The following is a 21,595-nucleotide window of genomic DNA, read 5'->3' as shown; positions in this document are numbered from 1 at the left end:
AATGCTATAAATGAAAAACAGTAGCAGAGATAAAGAATGCCTTCACTAGTCTCATTAGTAGTTTTCAGATAGCCAAGGAAAGAATCAGTGAACTTTCAGATAGGTCAATAGGAATTACCAAAACTGAACACAGAAGAAAACTTGAAAAAATGAAAATAAAAAGAATATCCAAGACCAGTGGGAAAACTTCAAAAGGTCTAACGTACACATAATTGAAATATCATAAGGTAAACAGAGAGAACAGGTAAAAGAAGTAATGACTGAGAATTTTCTAACATTAATGAGACACAAAACCAGAAATTCAAGAAGCTCAGAATAACAATTTGGATCTCTCTCTCTCTCTCTCTCTCTCTCTCTCTCTCTCTCTCTCTCTCTCTCTCTCTCTCTCTCTCACACACACACACACATACACACACACACACACACACACGCTCACACATCATATTCACATAGCTGAAAACAAAAGTCAAAGAGCGAATCTTAAAGGCACCCAGAGAAAAAGAAACGTTACATACAAAGAACAAAGATAGGAATTTTGCTCTGGCTGAGTTTTCATCAGAAACTGGAAGCCAAATGACAGTGGAATTACATTTTTCAAGTACTGAATGAAAAAAAAAAAAAAAAAAGCCCTGAGCCTAGAAATATATACCCAATGAAAATATCCTTCAAAAATAAAGGAGAAACAGTTTTTTCTTAAGGCAAATAAAAACTAGGCATTTGTGGCCAGCAGACATAAGAAATGTTAAAGCAAGTTCTTCAGACAGAAAGACTGATCTACACAAACATGGATCTCCACAAAGACCACTGGAAATGGAAGAAAAGTTATATTTAATTTCTCTGAAACAGAGGTCAGCAAACTTTGTATACAAAGGGCTAGATAATAAATATTTTAGGCTTTGAGAGCCATATAGTCTTTTGCATCTACTCAACCCTCCTGTTGTAGTGTGAATATGCAAATGGCTGTGTCCCAGATAAACTGTTTCTAAAACAGAGCAATGTGCTAGATTTGACCCATGGGCTATATAGTTGGCATACCCCTGCTCAAAAAGATAACTGTCTAAAGAAAAAATAGTATTAATGTGTTTTATGTTCACCAAAATCCATGTTCTCCTTCCGAGCACATGGCTGCTTTTCTTTCCTACATTTCCAAACCTACCTTGAGAATAGACATGTGTCTGCATTTTCAGCTATGAATTGTGAAAGAAAGTGATAAATGATACTTGTCGTTCTGGAATTTAAGACATTGGCTATGTCTCCTCTAGTACTTGCTATTCTTCTTTTATGCTGGTGTAACTTGAAATGCTTAATTCACATGATGGTGGTGCCTTAGAGGATAGTTGAGCCATGTCTTGGAAGGCACCTGGATCCATGCATGACTACAAGGAGTAGAGCTGCCTCACTAAACTGGACTATTCATTTCAAGATGAAATTAATGAGAAATAAGCACTTTGTTAAACCGCTCTATTTTTAGATCTCTGTAGTTCATGGTCCAGTTTTATTGTAGCTAATACACCTGCATATTCTAAATAAGTGCACACACCTTACTTTTATTTATAATTTAAAAAATAAAATATTTTTTCAGAGAATGTAGGATCATATTATATTGAAACTTGCTTTTCTCATTTAATATATCCTGAATATCTTGCCATGCCATGAGTGCCCAATTTTAAGTAAACTTTATTTGGAGTAATTTTAGATTTACAGAAAAGATTCAAAGATAGTGTTGAGAGTTCTCATATAGCCTTCACCCAGTTTTAGTTTTCCCTTGTGTTATTATTTTACCATGGTACATTTTTCAAAACTAAGAAACCAACATTGAACAATTGTCACCCCAATAAACTTAATAAAAAAAAAAAAAGAAACCAACACTGGTACATTACTAGTAACTATACTCCAGAATTTATTTGGATTTCACCAATGTATCTACTAATTTTTTGGTTCCGTTTCAGGATCCAGTTCCAGATACCATCTTACATTTACTTGTTTTCTCAGTCTTTGCTAGTCTCCTGTGATAGTTTCTCCGTCTTTCCATCTTTTCCATGACCTTGACAGTTTGACTGTTGAGGTATTTTGTGGTGTGTCCCTCAAATTAGGTTTATCTGATGTTTTTCTCATGCGTGGACCGGGTTGTGGGTGTTTGGTAAGAATACCACAGAGGTGCGTGCCGTTCACATCGTATCCAGGAGTACATGGTATCTACATGACATCAGTGAGGATGTAAAGCATCACTTGGTGAAAGCGGAGTTTGCCAGGTTTCTCCACTGTAAAGTTGCTCTTATTTCCTTTTCTGTGGAAACAAGTCAAATTTAGCCTGCACTCAAAGAAAAGGGGGAAAATACCCATTTTTGAAGGTGAAATGTAATCCTATAAATATCAACCAGTCCAACTTTGGATACTTGACATTTTCTGTTTTGATCCTATGGACATCTGACTGGTCAGCATAGAACCAGGCTGGAATTTCCTCCTTTAGTTGCACAGAGTATAATATACTAGCTGGGAATAAAAGAGAAACATATTGGATAAGGGAATATACCTGTGTCCCTCCCCAAATGCCTCATTTTTTCTATTGGTCATCTGGGTCTGCAAATCAAAGTTAAATTCCTTGTCTCTGGAGACCTGAACAATTCTGGTAGTATTAATGGGAAGAAGATTTACTGAGTACCCTTTATTGAGTTTCATTTGGGGTCAGGACTGTGGTAGGCCTTTCACATGAATCATATTTAATCTTTAGCACAATCCTAAAGAGGAAACCATTACTATTATCTACATTTTACAGATGAGGAAAACTGGCACTTGGAGTTTGACTTGCTTAATGCCATGCATCTTGTAAGTGGTAGTATCCAGATCAAAACCATTTTCCCCCTTTTTTTGTCCTCCCATACATCACACGGCCACCAGTCCTTTTTTCTCAACATCAATGAAAACAACCTAATTATCATTTAACTAGAGGGATGTGATAGCTGTTTGGTGTACTTAGCAGGTAATATGAAGACGTAAAGCCCATTAATGACATATGATGTAATATTGTGAGGTTAGTACTCTCTCTTCCTCAACCTAGATCAATTGTCCCTTCTTTTTTCTCTCGGTTTTCTCTGTGCTAGTGTATACATTCTGAATAGCTGAAGAAACCTTTAGGAGACTGGACTCTCCTGGTCTCATTCCCACTCACTGTTGTACAGCTGGTGGTTGGATTATCAAGTCTGCTTTGCCACTGGCGAGTTCATTCTGAAGCCAGTGGCCTACTTTCTGCTAACCTGGAATCTTGGTATTCCAGTGAGTTATAACTAATTCCTCCCTCAGAACTGACAATGGTGAAATAAACTTGTGATTTTTCTGAGAATAAGTTATGTGTAGATATAGTTGTCATATTAGCAAAGATTGATCTTTTTGTTGAAGTATTGTCCCATTTTATTTAAAGAGATGAGTTTTCTTTAATGGTATCTTTAGAGATTTGTTATAGACTATAAGTAAAATGTTTGAAATATAAAATGTTATATATTTGATGATAATAAATACCAAGAAAAATGAAGCAGGGAAAGAGGATAGTAAGTGTTGGGGTGGGATTTGCAATTTTAAACATACAAGGGGAAGCTTCACTGAGAAGTTAACATTTGAATAAGGAATTGAAGGAGGTAAGGGATCAAGTTATGTAAATATTTGGGCACAGAGGCAACAGCAAATCCAAGGGCCCTTAGGCAGAGTGGGCTTGGTGTTTCTGAATTCTGTCATCCTACACCCACCTGTCTCCTACACTCTGCCTTTCCCCTTCGTGTACCAGGTTGGCCCTGGCAAGGCCAACCCCTTCACTTGCACCTTAAATCTGCTTCCCTCTCTCTCATATGGGGCTGTGACCTGCTGTCATGCCCTCTTTTCTGTATCATGTTTCCTTCGTATTGATTTGTCCTCATGACCATGCAAACGTGATGTAATGACTCCCTCCAGCTACTTCTGCTTTCTCTGTTCTCCTTCACAACGAAATGGAAAAGAGGTTGTTTATACTGTCTTCACTTCTTCAAATTCTATTCTATTTTTTTTTTTCACCCTACTTCAGTAAGGCTTTGCCACCGAAAGAGCATTTCAGAGTGCTCTTGTCTAGGTCACCAGTGACCTCCATGTTTGTTGTCAGCTGCTCCTTTTTCATCATTCTGTCTGATTAAATATTAGCCAGTTATCCCTTTTTTATTATCTCTTCCCCACTACTAGTATGTGAGTTCTATGACGGCGGGCACATGGGTGATCGTCAGTTGTTGTTGAATGAGTGGCGGAGTGAGGCTGCAATCCTCCTTGTCCATACCTTATATGTACCATTGCCCACTTGCCTGATTTTTTCCTTAGGGTAATTTTTTAAAAGTAGGAATCACTGAGTCAGAGAGTCTACATATTTTAAAGGCTTTTGTTACTTGTTAGTAAGCTGCCTCCTTAACCAAAACATATTATTAATATCTATTTTTACAGCTTGAGTATTTATTACAAATACCTCTTAAATCCTTTACTATTGATATTTGAGATTTGTATCTTTTTCCAGGTTGCCAGGATCGATTTATGTATGCCAAAATGCCAGTGTAACTTGAATTTCATACTTTAATGTTCTGTCAGAACTAGGTAGTCTAATAGAAAAGGGTCTTCCTGTAGTTTTGTGTCCACAGAATATTGGAGACTTAGAATATTCCTAAGCAGTACTACTGTCTTTAGGAAAGAGGTCTCAGCCATTACACTGCATCCTGTTGTCTTATCTAAGGAATAACACATTTGCTAGAGGTGTTTTCTTTTAGACTGCTGCCCCAGTCAGAGGTCAAGTACTGTGGTAACTACACTTTGGCTATATTGATTGAAGAAATAGAGCTCTAATACACACACACACACACACACACACACACACACACACACACACACACACACACACACACACACACACACCATACCCATACCCATACCCATTTGTACCCTGATTATATGGCTAGAATTCTGATGCTAGCCTTATAGCTGAGTAATCTGGTTTTACCTACATATTCCTAGTATTTTGTAGTCAGAATGTAGGCATAGCTATTGATAAGAATAAAAATGGGCACATTTATTTTATAATTGTCGTTGTGTTATACTGAATGTAAAATTATATTCCATACGACGTATAACGAACTGTATTTTATTATGGAATCTTTAGATTTTTTTTCCTTCATTGAGAGAAATGTTTCTGCTATTGTAAATTAGCTAGTAACTGCTGTTTTCAGTGTGCTTCAATTACAGTATGTTGCTTGATTATATGTTATAAAATAAAGTTAAGTTTACCCGAGGCTGCTAAACTCAGTAGTTGTATATTAGCTTATTGTTAGGAGCAGGTTTCATGTACATTTTGGGAGGGAAGGGGAAGATAAAAATAAAGATATGTCGAGATATTTTCTCTTTCATTAAGCTTTCTCAGTAAATTAATCTTTTTTCCATTTCTGGTTCTCACTGGCAACTGAAAAGTAAGTTTAGATACTAGTCAAGAATGTTTTAGGAACATAGAGTTTTTGAATTACAGCCATCATTATTATCTAATAATTGATAGCAGACATTCATGCAATGTCAGATATAAAGCCCTAAGGACTGGGTTAATAAAATGCATAATATATCTATCTGTCCTTAAAAAGTTCACAGCCAAATGGGAAAATTGAGACAAATGATGGAATTCATAATAACTCAGAATTAGTCAATAAGTGAATCTGCTTTGTATTCCAAGGGCCATGCCATTTTATGAAGTTTATTATAATGTTACCGCCAATAGAAATGTCTGTGTAACCTTTATATTTTGTCAGGCCATCCCACATGAGCCTCTGTGTGTTTTACAGATAATTAAACAAAAATATTTATAGGCTTTGTGGTTGCTGATAGTGAAGAATTTTTAAGTATTCCTACGATAGGGTGCCCATAAAAGAGCCTTATAGGCCAACAAAGATATATATTTGAATATCCAGCGTATGGACATGAAGTTTGGAATATTTAATAAACTGAGAAGGTTCTGTTTATTTAAACTTTGACTTATTGTACTAATGGCCAGCAATTTTTCACATTGTTGTCAAACTATAGCCATTAAATTGCGCTTGGAGAATTTTGGGTCTTAGTGAGAATTTCACTAGTAAGTTTTTTTGTGATTCCCTTTATTGTGTTTTAGCCCCCTGGATATGAGTACAGTAAACTGTTAAGTAACAAAAATTTAACCAAGTAAAATTTAAAGACCTAATTGCTTTATTAAATGATTCATGAATCAGGCAGCATCCCATCGAGCAAATAGAAAGGAGCTCCACAGAGCTGTAGAAAAGGAAATGTTTTTTAAAGGTGGAAAATGGGCAGAAAAAAGAAATTATTAGCAAAGAATGTATTGTTTCATGCAAAGTTGTCCTCCACAGAGAACAGACGGGATGTATCAGGTGGAATATGTCTCTAGTGCTGACCAGGTAATTCCATGCTAACTGGTTGAAGGTTGCATTCCTGGGAAGCTGAAACTGCAATTAGGTTAAGTGTTAAATCTCGGTTTGCTGATATGGGCCTAGCACAAGTGACTCCATTTTGGGCTTGTTGTCTCTTTTTTAACACTACTAACAGTTAAAATAGAAACTGCATGAACAGATGTATACATAATTTTCTACTTACTATTCTTTTCTTTTAGACATTCTTATTTGTTTAAATTTAAGTTTTATAGCTCAGATCATAAACTAAACCAATCCAAAATAAGGCAAGTAAAGCATACTGTTATCACATCACCCTTGCTCTACTCTTCAATGCTTTCTGGTAGAAGTGGAAATTTTGGAAATAAGGAGCTGTTCCTTAGAAGGAAAGTTTAATGTTACTATCATTGAAATAATTGTTAAATTGCTTATTTTTCCTTTAAAAATTTGCAGTTTTTCAGAAGTGAGGAGTTTCTCTAGTTTGTACCAGTTTTGGGGAGCTGATTCTACAACTGTGGGGACAGAGCAAGGAGTGTAGTTTCTAGGCTCTCGGCCTCATGTGGAAAGGTGGTCACTCGGGTAGTAAATGGCCATCAACTGTGATTGGATGGCCATCAGCTGTGGCTAGTTGGCCGTCAGCTGTAACCAGTGAGCCACTGGCCACTAATATAACTGCTGTGGCTACACTAGTAGAAAATAGGGGCTAGCAAGGAGATGGTGGCTGAGCTGGCAAGCGTGGATTGCGAGAGGCGGATGCCGCCAGTGAGAATATAGTGGTATGACTCCCCTGTCTATTGTTCCATGGGTGTTCCTTTTTGGCCTCACCATGTCCTGCGTTCTTATGTGGGGAGCGGGAGCTGAGACCCCGCAGGCCACTCTGCATGACACATGGCTCAGCAAGCAGGGTCTCCCGCATGACAACAACATAAAATAATTTTGCTATCTTCTCTTTCTGTGATTAGATATTTAAACCAAGCATAAAGCTTAGGTTAGAAAAAGTGGGCAGAAAATAAGACATATATGTCTATATGTATGTATATATATATATTATATATACTATATATGATTTGAAATATACTTATTTCATAGGCTCATATAAAGACAGTTTAAATTAACTGGCACAATTTATGCAGAAAGTAATAACAATTTGGGCATATCAAGTGTGTGTATGTCTGTGTCTGTAATTTTGTCTTAAGGAAGTAGAGTAAGTATTAAAATTTTTCTTGCTCATGAAATAATGAAATTTAGATTTTCCTTTTTCCAAAGCTGTGAGGCTTTGGAACTGGTATTTGTATATAGGGTTCCTTTGTGGAAGGAGGTCGATTTGTTAATTGAAATTAGCTTAGTTCAACAGTCATTAACTATATGAAGACATTAAGTGGACATTTAGAAAACCATGTGTATTTCCATGTTCTATTTTATATTTGGGGTTATACAAAAATAGTATTTATGTTCTCCTATTTTAAAAAATGATCTGCTTTGAATTGATTTAGTGATTCATAGATTGTAGTTGCCTTGTTTCACCAGCGTTTAGTTTATTCTTAAAGTTTATCTCTTCATCAGGAACTGTTTTGATTAGTAATATGCCATTAAACAACTGTAATAAATACTGAAATAAATACCTGTATTTGGTTTATATGTATAATTCTGAAGATTATTTATTTAATGAAATTATTACATATAGCTGAATTTTCAAGTATAAAATGTTTTGGATAAAAACTTCTTAACTACGTTTATTAGCAATTTGAAATGTACAGCTTTTTTATGTGATTGAATCCAGTATTTTAAAGAAAGAGGGTTAGTATCTTTTTGGCACCATTAGAGAATTAGTTGAATCCCCTTGGGGGGTGGAAGTCACTGACTTTTTGTAAAAGAAGACTTCTCTTTAATACCTGCCTCGTCCTCTTAATTGGTATTAATTTCCTGAGGAATTGATATTTTCTGATGAAGTCAGAAAATATTTCTGATGCCAAAAATTTAAGTGATAAAAATGTACTTGATTTTATTAAACTGACTGACTTTTATCAAAGTCTGTTGCCATTTGCTTATGGTTTCTGGGTTTTGCAAGTGGAGAGTGCACTTAAATTGGATTTATGCTGACTTCTAAGAAACGTATTTGTTCCAAGCAGTCTAAGAAGTGCAGAGATCCATGTCAATATTCAGAATTCATATTTTCCTTGAACAGAAGGTTGTGATAAAATGGTACATGGTGTGTTTTCATTGCCTGTTGAAAGACTTTCATGCAGTTAAAATAAGCATTTTGATGGTGGTTGAATTAAGAGTTTTTGTCAGTCTCTTCTCATCATGGATGATTAGACTAAAACGTCTGCTTGTCTTGACTTGAGATCACCACAGCTTCAGATAACATGCTTTGTGATTGAAGGTCGAAATATTTTGAATTCTAATAGGCTGCCAGATGAATTGCTTGAAATAGACTGTAAAATTTCAAGGCTTCCTTTTCCATCTGCTGTGAAAAGAACCATTGGGAATGGGTGAGCTTGATGATCATAGAATTACTGGATGGTGATTCTAAAACCCTCAAAGGGAAGTTGCTATGGAGATCTAGTTCCAAACTGTGAAATGATTCACCTTTGAAAGGCTGCAGGGTCTGAGGAGCTGAACACATCATTGTTCAGGTGGTCACTGGTTAGGAAATTGCCGGTGCCTGTGTAATCAGCACTCCTGTGGCAGTTACCGATCTAAAAAGGTTTGTTCTGAATGATGTGGGGCAACAGCAATGTGCATACGATGGCTTCTCTCAGTCATGCTTTGCTCAGCCTGGTGCTTGTAAAAATGCCTTGAATTCAATAGCTCAGAAATGAACTTCTGCTTCATTGAGTAAATCTTTTGAAAACAAAATTTTGCATTGATGAGTTTGACATCTAAAACAAAATAGTAGTTCCTTTTGAAAGTAAGGTTTTAGCAAAAACATGCTTTGTTGTCTTTGTTTTAATATACACCACCTTGCCCCCTTTTGTGATAAGAAGCTCTTTATCTCTTCAGGTCCAGGGTCTTGGTGAAATGTTCAGCTTTTAATATCCCAAGTACTATGTCAAGAGCCTCTTTGCATAGCCACAGGGTCACATGAGGAGGAGTTGAGAAAAGCTTCCAAATCATAGGGAGTGAGTCTAGGAAAGTCCCTAAATCATTTGGAGTAGAATATAATTCATCCCCCTCTAGCATATTGTTGCCCTTGAATTTTGATTATTCATTATTTGTGACAAATATTTTAAATTGATATTTTTTACAATTTTTGCTAACTTAAAATTTCTAACACCTTTTACTTTTATTCCCTAGAAACCTGAGACCAGAATAATTTTCAAAATGTGAATTGAATTGATGGCAAATCACTGTAAACTGCTGTTTTCCCATATTTAGATTTCAAAATGGATGAAATTTAATCTTAATTTTCTAAAAGCCTATTTAATGTTGAGCTTCGTTAATTATGTAGGAAACCTTATCAAAAATAATTTTATGTATCAAGTTTTTCTAGATACGGAGTTTTCTCCAAACATTATTGAGCTATAATTTATATGCTATAGGTGAGCTATAAGTCATCCACTGTTATTGTACAGTTTGATGAATTTTCTTTATTGTATAGTTTTATATCCACTATCACAATCAATAGATACAAATTTTAATCGTCCTAAAATGTTTCCTCATATTCTTTTGCAGTGGATCCCTTCCCCTAACCTGATCCCTTAGCCACTACTAACCTGCTTTTTATCATTTTATAGCTTTGTCGTTTTTAGCATTTTGTATAATATCATGGTATGTAGTCTTGTGTTTGACTTCTGTTACTTGGCATATGTGTTTGAGATTCATCCATCTCATATGTATTAGTATTTTGTCCCTTCTTTTTGCCATGTAGCCTTTAATAGGAAAGATGCTTATCCCTTCATTAGTTGATGGACACTTGAATTTGAACTTTCCAGTTTTACTGATGAATATTCGTGTATAAGTCTTTGAGTGGACATATATGTTTATTTCTTTTGATTAAATACCTAGAAGTGGGACTCATATACTGTTTTCCAAAGGGACTGTAATATTTTGATTTATCACCAGCAATATGTGTTTCTAGGTACAATACATCCTCTCAACATTTGATATTGTCTGTCATTTCAACTTTAGACATTCTAGAGGGTTTGTCATTGTGGCTTTAATTTCTATTTTCCAGGTGATTAGTGATAAGTATCTTTTAATGTGCTTAGTTGCCATCTGTGTATCTTTGGTGAAGTATCTGTTCAAATCTGTTGCCAATATTTAATTGGATTGTTTGCCTTATTTTGAACTGAAAGAATTCTTATATATATATTGGATACAAGTTATTTACCAAATGTATGCTATGTGAAATTTTCTCCCAGACTGCGGCATACCTTTTTGTTTTCCTGATTGTGTTTTTCAAAGAGCAGAAGTTTCATTATGATGTTCATTTTATCATTTTCCCCAATGGTGCAATGCCTTTTGTGCCCTTTTAAAGAAATTTTTACCTAGTTCAGTGTAACAAAGATTTTCTTTTATTAAAGTTTAATAATGTTAGCTCTTAAATTTAGGTCCGTCATTCATTTCTAGTTAATTTTGCATATGACACAAGGTAAAGAGTTAAAGTTAATTTTCTTCTGTACAGATATCTAGTTCCAGAATCAGATATCTGTACAGATATCTGGATTCCAGAATCCAGAATGTGTTGGGAAGAATACCTTTTCTCTCATTGAATTAACTTGGCACCTTGTCAAAAGTCTATTTACTGCATTTGGGGTCAAGTGTGGGTCTATTTCTGGACTCCATTCTGTTCCTTTGATCTATTTGGCTGTTCTTCTGTCAATACTACATTGTCTTGATTACTGTAGCTTTGGTAAGTCTTGAAATCAGATAGTATAGGTCTTCCAGTTTTATTCTTTTAAAGATTGTTTTGGCTTTTCTAGGTTTTCTGTATAAATTTTGGAATCAGCGTGTCAGTTTCTACAAATTGAAAAAATAGCCTACTGGGATTTTACTGATTTTTGACTTTACTCATATATTGAAGCTACCAATGGACCAATGGAAACTAACAATCAATGTACATAGTTAATCTCTCGATTTCTGTAGGTGTTGTCTCAACCATTTTTTGTAAGTTACAGTGTACAGGTCTTATTTTGTTAAATTTATCCTGAAGTATTTAATATTTTTTCTGCTATTATAGTTGATATTGTAGGTTATTTGTATATGCCTTTAATAAAGTTGAAGCAGTTCTATTCCTAGTTGGCTGAGGATGTTTATCCTGAATGGGTATTGAATTTTATTAAATGCGTTTTATTTTCATTTATTGAAATGATCATATGGTTTTTCTTCTTTGTGATATTAATGTGGTGAATTACATAGGCTGATTTTTGCATGATAGCCACTCATATTTCGAAGGTAGACTTACTTTATTGTGTACGAATAATTCTTTTTACATTATGTTTGATTTGATTTGCTAATATTTTTAAAAGGGGTTTATTTTGTGTCTGTGTTAATGAGGGATTATCAGTTCTGTAGTTTTTTTCTTGTGATCTTTGTCTTATTTGGATATGAAGATAATATTAGCCTTGTAAATTGAGTTGGAAAGTATTTCCTCCTTGATTTTCCAAAAGAGTCTGTGGAGGATTGGTATTATTTCTCCCCTAAATATTTGATAGACTACCAGTAAAGTCATCTGAGCCTAGAGTATTCTTTGTTGGTAGGTTTTTATTTACAAATTCAGTTTCTTTAATTGATATAGAGCTATTCATATTTTCTGTTTTCTTCTTGGTTCAGTTTTGGTGATTTGTGTCTTTTTAGCATTTTGATTATTTCATCTAGGTTATCAAATTTATTGTCATATAGTTGCTGATAATAGTGTATTATCTATTTAATGGCTTAGTATCTATAATGATGACTTCTCTTTTATTCCTGATATTGGAATGAAATGTAATGTTTGCCTTATTTTTTCTTGACAGGCTATCTAGAAACTTGTCGATTTTGTCATTCTTTTCAAAGGATGATTGGTTTCATTGATTTTTCTTTATTCAGATCCTGTTTCACCAGTTTCTTCTCATGTCTTTATTGTTTCCTTCTTTCTACCAACTTGGTTTTAGTTTGCCCCCTCCTCCATTTTAAGACAAAAACTCAGACCATTGATTTTAGAGTTTCTTTTCTAGTGCAGTCATTTAACACTATAAACTTTCCTCTAAGTACTGCTTTAACTGCATCCCACATATTTTGAAATGTTGTATTTTTATTATAATTTAAAAGTATTATGATTTCTTCTTTGACCTATTAATTCTTAAGAAGTATGTGTGTTTCTAAACGTTTGGGCTTTACCTAGTATTCTTACTGTTATTGATTTCTAATTTAATTCCTTTGTGGTCAGAGGTCATATTCTGTATGATTTGTCTTTTTAAATTTATTATGACTTGGTTTTTGACCCAGTATATAGTCTGGGCCCACTGAACTATGTATGTACTCTTGAAAAGAATGTGTATTCTGTTATCATTAGTTATAGTGTTCTATAAATATCACTTAAGTCAAGATGATTGATAACATTTTTCCTGTCTTCTGTGTCTCTACTGATATATACATATTTTGTGTAGTTCTATCAATTTAGTTAAGAGACGGGTGTTAAAATCTCCAACTCTTGGTTATGGAATTGTCTATTTCATCCTTAAATCTATCAATTTTGGCTTCCTAGATTTTGAAGCTCTGTTGTAAGGCATATACATATTTATGAATATTATGCCTTCCTGATGAATTAAATTTTCTCATGATAAAATATCCCTCTATCTCTGGTAATACTTTCCATTTTGAAGTCAACTTTATCTGATGTTAACATAGACATTATAGCTATCTTAGGCTTATTGTTTTCCATCCATTTACTTTCAACCTATGAATGTCTTTATATTTAAAGTATATCACTTGTAAAAAACATATAGTTCTATCCTATTTTATTATCAATTTTGATAGTCAGCAACTTTTAAAGTACATAGTTTAATGTACCTACTGATAGATTTAGATTTGTGTCCTTATACTTAGGATCTATTTGTTGCTTCTGTGTTTTATTTCGCTGTTTCTCTTTCACTGCATTTTTTTGATTACTTGAAGATTTCTTAGGATTTTATTTTTATATTTATCTTAGTTTTTAACTAGACTTCTTCACTTTTTTTTTTTTAGTGGTTGCTTAGGTGATTACAATATACACCATTAACTTTTTACAACTGATGTATAGATATCTTTAGTTCTTACAGTTTACATACTTTATATTGTATCACTTCATGTAAAGTACAAAAACCTTGTAAGTATATAAACCCATATTCCCTTTCAGTCCTTTATGATATCGTTGTTGTGTATAATATATATATATATATATATATATATATCCCAAATTTAAAAATTGATATAAAATTCATATAACATAAAGTTAACTATTATGAAGTATACATTTCAGTGACATTTAGTACATCTCACCAACAACTTGCTTTATATGTATATTTGTATTACGAAGAAATCAAGAGAAATAAGCAAAAATACTATTTTGCATTTACTGAGATATTTGCCATTTCTGATGCTTTTCACTCCTTTCTGAAGAATCTGAGGTTCAGTCTATTACCACTTCCCTTAGACTTGAGGAATTTTCTTTACCATTAATTGTATATAGTTCAGGGCTGTTGGCAATGATATCTCTTAGTTTTCTTTCATCTGAAAATATCTTTATTTCAGCTTCATTTTTTAAGAATATTTTTCCTAGGTGTAAAATTTTTGACAGGTGTTGGGTTTTTCTCTCTGGACTTGAAAAATGTTGCACTCTGGGTGGCACTCAGCACATGGGGGCAGTGCTGGATGGAGGGTTCTGAGTCCCTTTGGTTTGTGGGAAGTGAGGCTGGCAGCATTGGCAGTAGAGGACAAGCAGCGGGGAGCCGGAGGCTGGGAAGATGTTGAAAAGCACGAAGACCCTCTGAGCGTCAGGAAGAGCTCAGGAGAGCAGCTGGGCCCACGGCCACCGAATCCCAGGGAACTACTGCATCTGCGATGGCGACTTCGTGGTGCTGAAATGGGAAGATGTGTTCAAAGCAGTGCAAGTCCAGCGGAGAAAAAAAGTGACTTTTGAAAAATAGTGGTTCTATCTGGATAACGTCATTGACCATAGTTATGGAACCATATTTGAAATGACCAGTGGAGGAAGTCTTCAGCCTAAGATGAAGAAGGAAGAGCCTACTTCAGAGAAAAAAGAAGCTGGCACTGATAATCGAAATATAGTTGATGATGGGAAATCTCAGAAACTTACTCAAGATGACATAAAAGCTTCAAAGGACAAGGGCATTAAAGGAGAGGAAATAGTTAAGCAGTTGATTGAAAGTAGTACAACATTCCAAGGCAAGACAGAATTTGCTCAAGATAAATATATAAAAAGAAGAAAAAAATGTGAAGGCATTGTTACTGTTGTGAAACCATCCACCCACATCCTTTCGATTATGTATTATGCCGGATAACCTGGAAAAATGAACCACATGAGATATGATACACTAGTCCAGATATGACACTGGGAAATATTCGTGCTGGCAATAAAATGATTGTAATGGAAATATGCGCAGGCCTGGTGCTGGGTGCAATGATGGAATGAATGGGAGGTTTTTGCTCCATTATTCAGCTGTACCCTGGAGATGGACCAGTTCAGGCAGCAGCAACCTGTTGTGGATTTCCTAAATCTTTCCTCAATTCCTTTCGTGAATTCCCCCTCAACAAAGTGGACGGTCTTCTAAATGGAACATTTTCTGCTGAGTGTTTTCTTCAGAGCCAAAGGACAGTGCTTTGGTTGAAGAAAGTAATGGCACACTGGAGGAAAAACAGACTTCAGAAGAAGAGAAGGAAAACATCATGGCAGAGGCCCCAGAGAACAATCACCCCAAAGAACAAGAAACAATGGAAATTGTCTCAAGATCGAGAATATAAGGAGGCTAAAGAGAGAGGAGAGAAAATAAAGGATTATATTCAGGAAAAGCAGAGGCGACAAAAAGAGCAAACGAAAAGACACTTAGAGGCTGCTGCTTTGCTGAGTGAGAGAAACATAGGTGGTTTAATTGTAGTTAATCGTTTTCATCCCATTCCACTGCTGTTGTCTTTGCTGGACTTCTTGGTCCCTTTAAGGCCGTTGTAGTCTGTTGTCAGTATAAAGAGCCTCTGTTGGAATGCTGCGCAAAACTGCGGGAAAGAGGAGGGGTCATCAACCTCAGGGTGTATGAGACCTGGCTCAGAAATTACCAGGCTTTGCCAGATCGAAGTCATCCCAAATTTCTGATGAGTGGAGATGGGGGGCACCTTTTCTCAGGCTTCACCATTACCATGGGCAACCTTAAAGAAGACCCCAGCCTCAACTCCAACTTAAGCACTTTAGAATTACACAAGACTGGAGAGCCAGCAGCTGAAAAATGGAAATGCCCAGAGTCTAACTCTTAACTTTTCAAAAGTTGCTTTGATTTTTGCTCTCAAGCATTACACAGTTAGTAATTAAACTAAATGTCATTACTAATTGTTTTTTCATATCCTAAGAATAAAATTGTGTCTATACACCTGTTGGGACAAAAGGGAAAGACAAGCCTTTTGTTCACCTCTGACCAGATGAGTTTGGTCTGTCAAAATCTCGAGCCAAAATACCCAAGCCTGGAGTATGCCGTGGACTGGTATATGGCCAGTCCAAAGGATTTTACAAAAATCCTTTGAGTACTTTTAGTACTCTGTGCAAATATATTGAGAATTTAAACATCCTAAAAATACATTTATACCAGAGTTTGTTTCTACGTTAAGCTATGTGGAATGACACAATATAGCTAAAACTTGGTGGATACTGAGAGGAAGGAATTTGTGGGAGAAATTTCCTCTGTTCTTTCTACCCTCTTCAACCTGAGCAATATAGATGTATAAGATTTACAGTACCAAAATGTCTACCCCATTCCCTGCAGTGGAATAAACTTTGTTAAAATGCTAGATTTTATTATTTTAGTAGTTGACCACCTAGGAAAGTTTTGAGTATTTATTTTACTGCTTCTGTCAAAAGAAAGGTGTAGTAGGGTACTTTTTTGCATTAATTTACCAATCTCTTCTATTTTTGTTCCAAATAATGTGACTAGAATTTTTTGTGTACTATCAAATTAAAGGAAACAAATGGTTTTTTCCCTCACCAGAGTCTTACGGAGATAGGTAGATATATATACACATATATGTGTACAGTAAGTCCTCACTTAATGTTGTCATTAAGGTTCTGTGACTTTAAACAAAAATGACATAACAAAACCAATTTTACCATAGGCTAGTTCATATAAACAAGAGTTAAATTCCTGTGGCATCTCATCAACATTATGATGAAACGACACTAAACAAAACGATCTCATTTGAGGACCTGCTGTATATGGACGTTGGTATATACACACACACGTATATATTTATACTCACACATGCACATGGAGACAGAATGCACTATTGCCATGAACTAGGATAACGTTTAGTGCACGACTTAGGCCGGTTCTCGTTGCATTAGTGTCACTCCTTGTTAAATGTATTTTAAAGTGCCCTTTTTTGGTGATTATTAATGCTGGTTTGTTGAGCTCTGGCATGATTAGGTGGTTAGCGTTTCTAAGCACTGAAAAAATAAAATTGGTCATTTGCTGCAGCCAGGAGAAGTGTTTAGAGGGAGCCAAGGCTCGTCCATTGGAGTCAGTCTTGCTCACTAAACGTGCTCATCATGTGTGTTGTCACGTTGTTACAGAATAGATGCAAATCACCCAGCAAGGAGCATCTCAGAAAAAAAAATTGCTTTTTCCTAATAGCGTGTACTGTTCTGGTAATGGTCAGTGTGATTACCAACAAGTACAGTTTTGATTCCTTTTTCTTAATTGCTTTTAGAGAATAAAAGTGTTTCCTACGGTGAGAAAAAAATGTTGCACTCTGTTCTGGCCTTCTCAGTTTCTGATGAGAGGTTAGTCATTCACTGAAACATTTTCCTTTTTTTGCTTTCAAGATTCACTTTTTACTTTGGACGTTTGTATTACCTCTTATTGCCGTTGAGTGTATCTCTGCATGGAGTTCTTTGAGTTTATTACCCTTGGTGATCATTGAGCTTCTTCATTCTGTAAATTTTGTCTTTTTTTTTTTTTGCAGTTTTATTCATTAATCCTTCAAATATTTTTCTGCCCCAACTCTTTCCCCTCTCCTCCTAGGATTCCAATTACATGCGTATTGGACCATTTTATATTGTGTAATAGGTCCCTGAAAGTGTTCATTTTTGTTCAGTCTTATTTTTCTGTGTTGTTCAGACTAGTTTGTATTGATTTATCTAAAAGTTAATGTATTCTTTCCTCAGACATCTCAATTTGGCTCTTATGTCCATACAGTTTATTTTTTTCTTTTAAAGGTGGTATGTTTACCAGTTCTAAATTTTCTTTTCTTTCCTTTTTTTTAAAAAAAACAACACACAAATATTTCTTTTTCTCTGCTGGGAATGCTTATCTTTTTGTCCATTGTGTGCATAATTTGTTTTTACTTATTGAAGATAGTTTTAATAGGTACTTAAATTTTTCCTCAGCTACTTCCAACATCTGGGTCATGTCAAGTTCAGTCTCACTTGTTTTCTTTTGTCTTAACAATATGTTTGATTTTTCTCAGGTAACTTTGGATAGTATCCTGGACATTATGAATGTTAAGTTGTGATTCTGGACTGCGTTGTTTTTCTCTGTGTTGTGGTTTTTTTTTGTATTATTAGTAGGCAATCAGACTTGAACTGCAAGCTCCATTTCTGAGTTGGCAGATCTAGTCTCACTTCAGATAGTTTGTCTTTAACTAGTCTGCGTTGAGTCTGCCCTGCCCATGCGTGGTTCTGGCATCAGTCAGAGAGGTATGTGTACTGAATTTGGTGATTCCCTCTATTTTCCCTTCCTCTTTTCTATCCCTTTGCACTCTTTCATTGCCATAGTTTGGCTGGCTTTAGTTTTCTGGTTCCCCAGTCCAGTTTATCTACTTCTTGTACTGCCTACTCTTGGTCCCAGGCTGAAAGTCTTGAAAAGAGGAATTCACATCATATAACTCCCCTCTTTTAAGCATGTATTCTCATGCTTAAAAGTCTGTCTGTCTTTGTTCTCCAGTGCCTTTAGGTAGCTGCTCTTAGTATCTTGTTCTTGTTCCAGAGTGTATTTCCCCACTAGAGTAGGGGTGATAATTTTCCAGTGGGATCTTACTGTGCCATTATTGAAAATGGAAGCCATTGAGTGGAATTTCTATATACTACTTAATAAGTCAGTGGCACACCAAAACTGGAATACAATTTCTTATCAGATTTGTACACTGCCACTTTAGTTCTTATAGTGACGGCGTGCATATTAAGGCAGTAGGTTTGAACCTTAAAAAGAATGTACTTGAGATTTATAGTTAAATTCAACTTATTACCAAAATATAATCATAGTCTCGAATTGATTATTACATAGTATTTTAACCTTAGTATTAATATATTAGCATCATACCCTGATTATTATATAATAAAGTTTTATTAAATGAAGACTCGATAATTATAAGGATTACATTTGTAAAGATTCTGACTTTACTTGTACTGGAATGCTTTCTCTTATATAGCCTTTGGGGGTGAAGAAGATATAAAAGATTTAGTCAGTGTGTTGGTGACTAAATTGTAACTCATTTATATTTACTCAGGGGGAATTTTTTGTTGAGCATAAGATAAATACTGTATTGACTTCTGAACTTTTTCCCTTTTTAAAAAAATTAACACAAGATTCTTTAAGACATGATTTTCGCTACTTTTTAATGTGAGTTTATCTTGCATAACAATTATTAGCACAGTATTAAAAGAAGACATATTAAGTGAATTCCTCACTAAATATTCACAATAGAAAAAGGGAAGAGAACTTTAAAGTATCTTTCCCTTAAAAAAGGTCCAAATTAATAATCTGTTTTAGCAGGATAATTTTGGGCCATAAATTGAAGTAGTAGGTAGGTAAACAGTACAAGTATATCGTACCACATCTTTGTGCCCCATTTTTTAAAAGATAGTACTGATGATTATCACTAATATAAATTTTGTAGTAGGTTTGTTATTACAGAACAGAATTTTACAGATATTTAAAATTATAGAGATAGAGGTACTTAGCAAAATGATAAAGAACCGTTGTTGCTCTCTGCAATGATAGCAATAAAAACAACTTTCCTCTTGGGGACCAGAACCCCATTAAGTAAACTATTCTTTTTTTTTTTTGAGATTTCCTGCTTCATGTTCCGATTGAGTATGTGAACTGGAACTGCCACTTCCACAATTGGGTTCCTGTCAGAGCTCCCTAGTCCTCTGTTGTGTCGGCAAGTTCATAATGGATAGCGTGGTAGCTGTCTTCCTAGGAAACTGCTTCTCAGGGGCGGTGTTACATCTTTCTCCTCCATGGGAGGCAAATTGAGGTGCCACTTGTAAGTTACCCTGGCTTATTTTTAGTTTATGAATTGAAATTCCCGAAGTTGAGTCAAAAGTAAAATGTTCATCAGGTACATAAAAAAAAAAAAAACTTCTGGATATTATCTTCTGATAAGTATTAGGAAGTGACATTTGAGTTATGAGTGATAGATAAGTTGCTAGACAATGAAAAAAGGAAGGACGTTCTCAGTATCTTATAAAGTACGTTTCTTTTTTTCTGTTACTGAAATTATTTGATAGACTAATCCAATTTCTTTCATAGGTTGTACTCTTGCATATGATTGATAAGAGCTTAAACATCATTTAAATGAATCATTTATGTTTAAGGAAGAAATAAGACTTGAACTGAATAGACTTTGGTTAGATGAAAAGGAACAAGAATTTCCTTGGCATAGAGTCTCCAGAAAAGAGGATAGCAGCAACACTTGTTCTGTTCCTTCTTTGTATCAGAGTTTGCTACACAGTTGTTTTTCTTTCAGTACTACGTCATATCTCTGTTTGGAGATGAAGAAACTAGGAGCCAGAAAGATTAGTGGTAGCTACATGATCTTAGGCAAGTGAATGGCAGAACTCATAATTTCTGAAGCCAGGAATGTTGGCCTGAACATACCCTTTTCATGATACCTTACACCGATTGGATGCATTCATTTTAAAATATGTGGTAATAGATACTTATTATTGCAATGTTTTACTTATGGTAGGAAGCATAATGTCTGAGTTGTGATGTTTCCAGTTCCAAGAGAATTCCATTTCGAAGTGGCTTAAAAATAATCTATCAGCTTGCACTGTTGAGCAGATAAAATACACAGTTTCACGTACTACTTGATTCATTGGTTCAGAACTGTCCTGAAGGACTTAATTTTTTTCTATCTCTACCCTCTGCCTTGACCAACTTTATCCGAAGGCTGATTACTCTCATGGTCCTAAGACGGCTTCCAGCATCTCACTAGCCATGTGGTTTTTAGTTCATATCCATCAGAAAAAAAAGAGTGACTCTGGCCTAGCTTTCCAATAAAAAGTTTTGAGATTTACCACACTTGGACCTGCGTAGGTTACCTGCTTGATCTTTGAACAGTCATTGTGGGCAGATGGAATCATCTAACCTGAAACTACTTAAGCCCCTAAGAAGTAGTGGGGAGGAGGGGGTTGAAGAGGGTATTAAATGTATGTTGGGGAATTGACAACAAATATGTACATTCCAGTGTCAAACTTGAACATTGTTATGTGCAATTCTGTTAATTTGGAGAGGAGAGAAAATGCCTGTTAAATTTTAAGGAACTAGTTTACGTTGAGTTTTGACCGACAAGTATCATCTTTTCATGGTAATACCTCATAATACTGGTTTAAAACATCCCATTATTATGAATTAAAGCAGTATAATTCTGATGAAATTTGATTAGTAGAGTTGTAATAAAAATGTTGACTCTTCATTAAATATGTGGTGAATTTTATCGTTCATGAAAATGAAACTGATCTACTACTTTGTGGGATTACCAAATACGCGTAACGCAAAATGGTATTTAAAGTCTCATAGTGCTCTGTATTGATCAGCGCAAATTTTAAGCGTGTCTACACGAATAAAAAGCGTGTCTATGTAGTATAAGTCCAAAACTTTATTAAATACCACGTTCTAAAAGTTTTCTTTTGTTCAGTTTATTTTTAAACAGTCTTTGTTTGTTTGGTTAAATAAAGGAGTTCCGTTCACCAAATGAAAATC

At 35.1% G+C, this 21,595-nt stretch overlaps 1 protein-coding gene and 1 pseudogene across 3 annotated transcripts in view; both read left to right on the top strand.

The window, feature by feature from the left end:
- OLA1 (Obg like ATPase 1) overlaps positions 1 to 21,595 on the top strand; it is a 149,471-nt gene that overhangs the window by 45,071 nt on the left and 82,805 nt on the right. The window lies entirely within an intron of this gene.
- LOC308498834 (tRNA (adenine(58)-N(1))-methyltransferase non-catalytic subunit TRM6-like) lies at positions 14,891 to 15,872 on the top strand (annotated as a pseudogene). The gene has a single exon. The product of its transcript is annotated as a tRNA (adenine(58)-N(1))-methyltransferase non-catalytic subunit TRM6-like (transcript).

This window comes from Rhinolophus hipposideros (genome assembly GCF_964194185.1).
Source record: "Rhinolophus hipposideros genome assembly, chromosome: 6".
NCBI classification, from domain to species: Eukaryota; Metazoa; Chordata; class Mammalia; order Chiroptera; family Rhinolophidae; genus Rhinolophus; species Rhinolophus hipposideros.
The sequence above is the reverse complement of the archived record's forward strand: the minus strand, read 5'-3'. Positions and strand labels throughout refer to the sequence as shown.